General features: G+C 40.2%; 1 pseudogene; it reads right to left on the minus strand.

Moving 5' to 3' along the window:
• Nucleotides 1-4,553: 4,553 nt before the first annotated feature.
• LOC110308708 lies at nucleotides 4,554-5,809 on the minus strand (annotated as a pseudogene).
• Between the last annotated feature and the right edge of the window lie 3,142 nt (nucleotides 5,810-8,951).

The following is an 8,951-nucleotide window of genomic DNA, read 5'->3' on the forward strand; positions in this document are numbered from 1 at the left end:
GTAGTTACTCAGTCTCACACAGCAAGCAGGCAAAGGAACAGAGCAAGATTCCCTTCTTCCAACGTCCTTATATTGTCTCCAGCAGAAGGTGTAGCCCAGATTAAAGGTGTGTTCCATCACACCTTTAATCCCAGATAAAAGGTGTAGCCCAGATTAAAGGTGTGTTCCACCACACCTTTAATCCTGGATTACCTTGAACTCCTGACCCGTCCAGCAGGTCCAGTTATTCGAGGGTCTCGAGGGGACCTCCTCCTAAGAACCAAATGGGTGGTAGAGAGAGACAAGGGCTTTGTACGAATAACGACACGGAAACCGTTCTGGAATGTATCAAAGCCCCAAATCTATTGAAAAAGGTCCAAGGCTTAAATGCACAAGCAAAAGGGGAAGTACAGATACTTATCAGTGGGAGGGGTAGGGCAATACAAGCAAAAGGAGAAGTACTTATGGGAGGGGGGGCAATTAATTCTTGCTTTCATTTGAACACTTTACTTGTTTGTTCAGACTCTTTTGTTCTTAACTTTGTTGAATATAAATTCTATCTCTTGTAAACAACATATAGCTTTTTAGAAAAAAAATTCTACCTGTCTGTGCTTTAGTTGGATGATCTAATTTATTTACATTTAAGTAATTAGAATTAAGTAGAATTTTTTTTGTAATTTTCCTATTGCCCACATGCCTTAGCCATTTCTACTCTAGTATATTCCTTTGTTATTACACTTTTCATTTCATTTATTTCAAATATTTTCCTTCATTGTTATTGGAACTAGAAAAAACAGATGTAGGAGGTTGTATTTGTATATTTGTGAGTCTCTTGTTCACTCTATGTATGTAACAAAACAAAAAAGAGGCCATCTATTAGAGAGAGAGAGAGAGAGAGAGAGAGAGAGAGAGAGAGATATGGAGAGAGAGAGATGGAGAGAGAGAGAGAGAGAGAGAGAGAGATGGAGAGAGACATGGAACAGACATAGGAATGGTTTGAGGGAGGAAAGGGAAGAAGATATATGATGTAATAATATTTCACTTAAAATATATTAAATAGCAAAAGAAACGTGATACCTAAAGGGGAAGTTTCTAACTTTAGCTTGTGTACACATTGGCACACTAATTCACTGCTTACTTAGGCAATTGTGTAATGCTGTCCCAATCTTCCAGATATATTAGAGAATTTCATAGTTCCATAAAGACACCATACTGCTCAGTGTTACGTTTTGAACATTTCATTGAAAACGTTCAAATTTTGATAATTTCATATATGTGTAGAGTACATTCTGATTATTCTCACCCTCTCTCCATGAACACCTGAAACACTCTTTGCCCATGTCTGTCCTTTTCCCCTCAGTTTGTCATTTCTTGTTCTTTTGTTTTGTTTTGATTTGATTTGTGACTTATGGAGATAACAGGGGTCATCTATATGATCGTGGGTTTGGAACTATTTGCTGGATCCTGGTGGACTCAACAGTGGACACATAGCTGAAGATAATATCTTCCCTAACAGTCTTCCACCCATAATCCAACAGTAGTTATTAATTTAGCAGGGAGAGATAGGGCTTCTTCTCCATGACACACTATTGCCTTTTGATGGGCCCAGTTTTACATAGGCCTGTTGCAGGTAGTCACAGTTGCTGAATGATCATGACTGTACTTTGTGTTATGTCTAGAAGATAACAATTCACAGTCTCCCTTATTTTCCATATTTTCCATTCTTTTTTTTTTCTTTTTTTTTGTGGTAAAGAAATATTTATTGCATTACAGTTTATATAGTCCATCGTTCTGGGAAACCAAGACAGTACCCAAAGGCAAGAACCTGGAGTCAGGAACTGAAGCAGAGGCCATGAAGGAATGATGCCTACTGGCTTGTTCTCCATGACTTGCTCAGTCTGCTTTCTTGTTCAGTCCAATACATTATAACAGGGGTGGCACCACTCACAGTGGGAAGGGCCCTTCTGCATCAATTATGAATCAAATAAATATACCACAGGCTTACCTACAGGCAAGTCTGATAGTAGTGTTTTCTCAGTTGACTTTTCCCTTCCCAGAGGACTCCAGATTGTGTCAAATTGGCAGAAAAAAAAAATCCCAATCAGCATGCTGCCTCAACATATAAGGCAGAGAACAGAGACACTCAGTTTAAGACAGGCCTCCATACGAATGTATGCAACCATGTATGTGAGCCCACACGTGAACATATATACACATACACACACTATGCATTTTTAAAAAGCAATCCAGGCCCACCGAAGATCAGGTTCAGCTGTATATTTTGGTGTTGCTCAATTAAGAAAATGACAATGGTTCCAATTGGCCATAGGTAAATTATGAATGTTTAACCAAAACTTAACAGTTCCTTGGGGGCATTTCCCCTCCTGAACTGCCCGGAACTCAAGGAAGGATATCCACAGAAGAGACTGCAAACATCAGTGCCATCTGCCCTGTCTTGCATTTATTCTCTGCTACATATTTTACATTTTTTTCTGCTTCCTCTTCCTTCATGATCCCTGAGCAAGCTAGAGCAGGTGATATTGATGTCCTATTTAGAGTTTAGCACTCAACAGTGATTCTTAACACTTGATCCTCCAACAAATTTCCTTTGTAAGACTGTTGTGTGCCCTAGTTGTTAATCATTGTTCAGTTAACAGAACCATTTGGTATTTATACCTGGCGATTTTCAGCAATTGTTCCTGAAGAAAAAGCTGTTGGCACTATGCAAACTAGAGGGTTGTTGACAGTCATGTAAACTCAGCTGTACGCTTTCACGTCAATGAGAAACACAGGTGAAAGGCATGAAAGGCATATAGGGATTACCAGGCAGATCAAGTCGTAACCCTTCTCTGAGAACCGGGCTGTGAGGAGTTCCAAACCTGTACACTCCTGTTGACTGGTGGCCAAGCTGTTAGTTTTCATTATGATTGGGATTTGCTAGAATTGGAGGCTGTTGCCAAACTGATAAATGTGGGAGAAATAATGAAGCAATTCTCAGTGTTGGGTTTTTCCAAATTAACTCTTTTTAGATCACCCCAGTTTTGATTAATTTTCATAGTAAAAAATTGGATTGATTTTCTTTTGTTAGTATTTCTGTTGCTTTTTGTTGGAAGAGATTATTTATTCGAGCTACCTTTTTTATTGGTAGGACCTTTTCAATCTTAACTTTAAAGTCTTTGTACTTCTGTATTGTTTTGTAAGAAATCTCAGGTTTCTCAACAATGTATCTGAAAAAATTGTTAATTATTAATTTTTTTAGTAATTTCCTGAACCAGATTTTCTGTCTCATTAGTCACTTATTCCCCCACTGAGACCATAGGTACCCATGATGCTCTTAGTGACTGAGGTAGCTCAAGCCAGGGGAAGGTGAACGGAGCTTACGCAAAGCTCAGTGTGCACGTCCAAGTGTCGATAGCTGTGGGGTTTAGAAGTACATTGGCCTCAATCAGCTTGGGTTTCTGTACAACTTGATTTTTTGCATATAAAGCATCTTGATATGTCACTTAGAAAATGATTCACGATGGCATTCCATCTACCTAAGACAGTAATTAAATATCTAAGGAACCCATAGCTTCCAGGGGATATTTTATTTATTATCAATAGGTCACCAGATAACCTTCATATTTGTTCCAAGCATGAATTTATAGATTTATGTGTCCATGCCACACAGGGTACTTCTCTTTCATCAAAATATGGGAATATTTTACAAAGAACATATGCTTTGATCAATGCAAAATAGTTATAATGTATTAAACGGATTACTGTGACTTCAGAAAAGAGTAACAAATGATTAAAGCAGTGGTATTTTGGAGAGAAGGCTTGCTTCAAATGAAAACTTGGCTTCACCCACTGTTCCAATCTATGTACTAAGTACAGAATCAATCACCATCTGCCTTTCCCTCATTCAGTTGGTTTGCATCAACATATAGCTGTGTGAGTTCAGAGAAGGTTTAGGCTGAAGTATTTAAACTATCTATTCTTCTGAAGGTGACAGAAGGTTAATACTAAACACTTTTTATAAAAGAAATAATTAAGAGGATAAGTAGATTTGTTCATTCTTCTATAGAACTGCAGTATGTTTTGGAAAATTAATTTGCTTATATTACTGTGGAATTTTCTTTTAAAAAACAAGCAATTTTTTTGGAAACTATAAAATAGAAAGCATAAAAAAATGACTCCTCATGCTGACATCTACAGAAGACAGTATCAAAATACTTGAAATAACACTCAAAAACACTGAGGAAAATTTGAATTTTACTTCTTCTCTCCCTCTCCCTGACTTTTTTTTTTTTTTTTTTTTTTTTGGTTTTTGAGACAGGGTTTCTCTGTATAGCTCTGGCTGTCCTGGAGCTCACTCTGTAGACCAGGCTGGCCTAGAACTCAGAAATCCACCTGCCTCTGCCTCTCTCCCTGACTTTTAAGTTTGGTTTTGTATAGCTATTTGACTTGTTACTGTTTTGTGTTTGGTTTGTTAAGGTTTATTTTATTTTTTTTTTCTATTGATCTTTTTTTTTCCAGTGAGCTCTCAACTTTTATTGATCCCTCAGTCCCCAGGGGTTCCCTCTTTCTCTGCCTCAGTGCCTCAGAATTCTGGTGTCATTAGTCTTGGACACTACTTTGCCATCCATGATCTTACGGGTAGTTGTTTTCTGCACAGTTTGCATGGAGTGAGTTGCTAGAGTCCAGGGCATCGTTGAGACTGAAATCTCCATCCTCCAGCAAGTGACAGTAGGTGGCAATCTCTGCCTCAAGCTTCACCTTGATGTTCAACAGGGCTTCATATTTCTGGGTCTGGCGCTGCCCCTCTGCCCGAGTTTGTGCCAGCTCTGATTCCAGATGCAAAGGACCCCATTGAGCTGCTCTATCTGTGCCTTGTATAGGGCTTCCACATCCCCGAGGCTGTTCTCCAAGTTGATGTTCTGGTTTTTCATGGAGTCCAGGTCAATTTCCAAGTTCTGGAGGGTTCATCTCAGCTCCGTGAGCATGGTCTCAGCGTCTCTGGTTTTAGCAGACTTGGTGGTGACAACTTTAGTACTCTCTCAATCTGTTGAGACCAGTACTTGCCAGCGGCTCATACTGGGCACGAATGTCCACCATGATCTTGCTGAGGTCCTGAGATTTGGGGGCATCCACTTCCACAGTCAACCCAGAACTGGCAATCTGGGCTTCCAGACCTTGGACTTCCTACTCATGATTCTTCTTCATGAACAGAAGTTCCTATTTGAGCGCCTCAATTTCTATCTCCAGATGCAGTCTTGTGATATTGGTGTCACCTACCACCTTGAGGACTCCATGGATGTTGCTCTCCACAGACTGGCACATGGCCAGTTCTTTCTTATACTTGACTCTAAAGTCATCAGCGGCAAGGCGGGCTTTGTCAATCTGCAGGACGATGCGAGCATTGTCCACAGAATTCACAAAGATCTGGGCCCTCAGGTCTTCAATGGTCTTGAAGTAGTGGCCCCAGTCTCTGACGACTTGGGGCCCCTTCTTCTCCAGATGTTCCCGGATTTTGCTCTCCAGTCTCCTGTTCTCAGTCTCCAGGGTCTGCATCTTGTCTACGTAGCTGGCCAGGCAGTCGTTCAGGTCTTGCATGGTCTCCTTCTAGGTCTGGGTTCCACCTATTTCTGCCAGGCCTGCGGACCCCACAGAGCCACCCTGATGGAGTAGGACACGAATATCCGGAACCCGGAGCCCCCAGCACCTGCATAGACGCTGGCTACCCCGCTGGCAGGCCGGCTGGGAGTCGGCACAGAGCCCAGGGACTGGTAGTTGGTGCCAGGGACCAGTAGTTGGTGGAGAAGGTGGTGGAGCAGGTGGTGAAACTCATTTTATCTGGAGAGGATAGTGAAGCGAGAGAACAGGACAGGAGTTCCACCGCCTTTTCTATTGATTTTTATCCATCCTTCTATGAACAATTTTGCTTCCCTGGAAAATGAAATATTAGATGCTAAGGACTGAAGTGTCTTTATTTCTTGGCTGAAAAGAATTAATAGGAATCTTTGTTGTTCTTGAACTAGTAAGTTAATTTTTTGAAAAGAACTAGAGAGAATCTTTATTATACAAAATTTGGTATATACATATTTATAAAATAAATGATGTGTATGCTTTCATTTCAGAGTACATTTTGAGTCAGCATGTGTAGCTAAACTTACAATAATTACTTGTGATTTCATTGGCGGAACAATTACATTACTACGGAAACACTGTGTGCTCTGTTTATCAAGTAGAATTCTGTGGACTATGTGTCAACTTTAGGATCAGTATGAGGAAACGAGAATTTGAATAGTAAACACTGGCAGTTTTTCTTTTCAAGTGTGGAATTAACCACAAAAATCTCAACAACAAAACAAAGTTACTGTATTAGTCAGGGTTCTCTAGAGTTACAGAACTTATTATGGATAGTCTCTATATAGTAAAGGAATTTATTGATGACTTACAGTCTGCAGTCCAACTCCCAACAATGGTCAGTAGCAGCTGTGAATGGAAGTCCAAGGATCGAGCAGTTGCTCAGTTCCACAAGGCAAGCAGGAGAAGGAGAGAGCCTTCCTTCTTCCAAAGTCCTTATACAGTCTCCAGCAGAAGGTGTAGCCCATATTAAAGGTATGTGCCACCACACCTTTAATCCCGGATGACCTTGAATTTGGAGATCTCCCTGTCTTAATCTTCTGGAATCCATAGCCACTATGCCTCAAGATCTCTATACCAAGATCCAGGTCAGAAACTTCTATCTCCCAGCCTCCATATTAGGGATTCTGGATTGTAGTTCATTCCAGATATAGTCAATTTGACAACCAGGAATAGCCACTACAGCTACCATTGAAAAAGTTGTTCACTCTTTTTTTTTCTTTATTCTTTCATATATCACACCCCGGCCACAGTTTGCCCTCCTTTCACTCTTTCCAGCCTTTCTCCTGTCCTCCTCTCTCCCCGAAATCCACTTTTTTTTTCGGGGGGAAAATAGGCCTCCCAGGGATATCAACCGAACATGGCACAACAAGATGCAGAAAGACTAGGCATATAAAGGCAGAACAAGGAAACTTAGTATTGGAGGAAAAGAGCCAGAAAGTGCCCCTACTCCAATTATTAGGAATCGTACAAGAAGATCAAGCTACACAACTATAACATATATGCAGATGTTGTTGGTCAGACCCATGCAGACTCTGTGATTGTCACTTCAGTCTCTGTGAGTCCCCATGTGCACAGGTTAGTTGATTCTGTGGGTTGTGTTCTTGTGGAAAACCACTGTACACTCTTTTGATGATTTCTTTAAACAGCAACAACAACAACAACAGCAGCAGCAGCAGCAACAACAACAACAAGAAACAGCAGCAGTAGCAGCAGCATCAGGAACAATAACAACCCCAAAGCACTATGGCAACTGTAACTTGTGATCCAGTCTTCTGTAGTATTTGACCATCCATAACTCCTGTTTCACAGGATGGACCTGGTCTGATAACTGCCATCTTATATAGTGTTGTGAAAGCACTTAACTGATTTTCAAAAATAACAAGCTTTTGCATCTATACTTTGGTATGCTGAGTGGAAAGATGCTTCCCATAAGAACATTTTCCAGGCTGAAAATCAGCTAAATAATTTAATGCTGGAGTTGAAAAATATAGGGGAAACTCAGTGTAGTTTATGTTTTACCACTTTAAGCTTGCCAAAATTGTTATGTAATGACAACTTGTTCTGACCCAGTTAAGAAATGAACAGGAAAAATGAACGGAACATAATTCGAATCAATTACATAAAGTTATAATAGGTTTTCTATGGATCTGCCTCCAATTCCTGCTTGGTTGGGTTTTTCTTATATTTTTTCCAGTATTATACTAATGGGCTATTTCCTTGTGATGAACAAAAAGTTGTTACTCTAGGAAATAGATTTTTTTTTTAAAGTCAAGATTTCAATTGATAATAGATGATAACATTAACATGTTTGCCTGCATTACCTTCAGCATTTATGTTTAGTTCTCGTCTGTAACTCATCTAATTTTAAGGAATGGAGGTGGCTGAACAAAACTTAAAAGTACTTCATACTTTAGAATATTCATAAAATACATAATGTATGAAGGTAATCTGAATAACGGGAGAAATGGAGCCCCAGCTGGCATCTCTTGTCAACACACTTAAGCTTATAGTACTGGGAATAGTTTATATCTAATAGGGTTGTTGGTCAAAGGAGCCATGGAAACCCTTAAAACACCCAAGTTGCTGCTAAGCCTGTTGGTGGTGTTCCACACTGAGGGTATGATTGCTAAAGACAACTCCAGAACTCACAGTACCCAGGAAAATTTCATAATATCTACATAGAGCCTTTCCTCCTCTTAACTAGTCTTCATGGTACTGAAAGGCACTTTACATGCTACCAAAGGATAAAGGTAAGCACCAACCTAGTTACAAGTACTTCTATCTATAATGATGCCCTGTCTGAAATATGAGGGAATGTAGCAATTCCATGACCCCTAAGCACATCTGTTGTATTCATAAATCCATAACTTTTCAGCCTCCATCAGAGAAGATTCTTCTGGTAGTCGACAGGAACAGAGACTCCCAACCACACTATGTGTAGAAAGGAAAAGACCTGGGAGCACTCAGTTCTACATGGGATGTCTTCATCAAATCCTTCCTCTCAGAGTTAAGGGAACCCCATGGAAGAGGAAGTGGAAAAAGTATGTGAGCCACAGGGGAGTGGAGACTACAAAGAAAACAAGGCCTCTAAATGCTGAAGGAAATAAGAACTCTCAGAGTCTGAGGCAGTATGTATAAGGCACGCATGGGTCTACACCAGATAGGGTCCAATAGCTGAGAGAAAGTGGACCTAAGCCCCATCCCTAACCCAGAATCTAGGTGCTATTAATAATCACTTGAAATGAATAATTCCTTTACTCTAGTTTGTTTATTTAATTTACATTCTGATCGATACTGTCCCCTCTGGTCACCCCCTTACATAGTCCCTTCCTCTGTCTTCT

This window comes from Mus caroli, chromosome 13 (genome assembly GCF_900094665.2).
Source record: "Mus caroli chromosome 13, CAROLI_EIJ_v1.1, whole genome shotgun sequence".
In the NCBI taxonomy this organism is placed as follows: domain Eukaryota; kingdom Metazoa; phylum Chordata; class Mammalia; order Rodentia; family Muridae; genus Mus; species Mus caroli.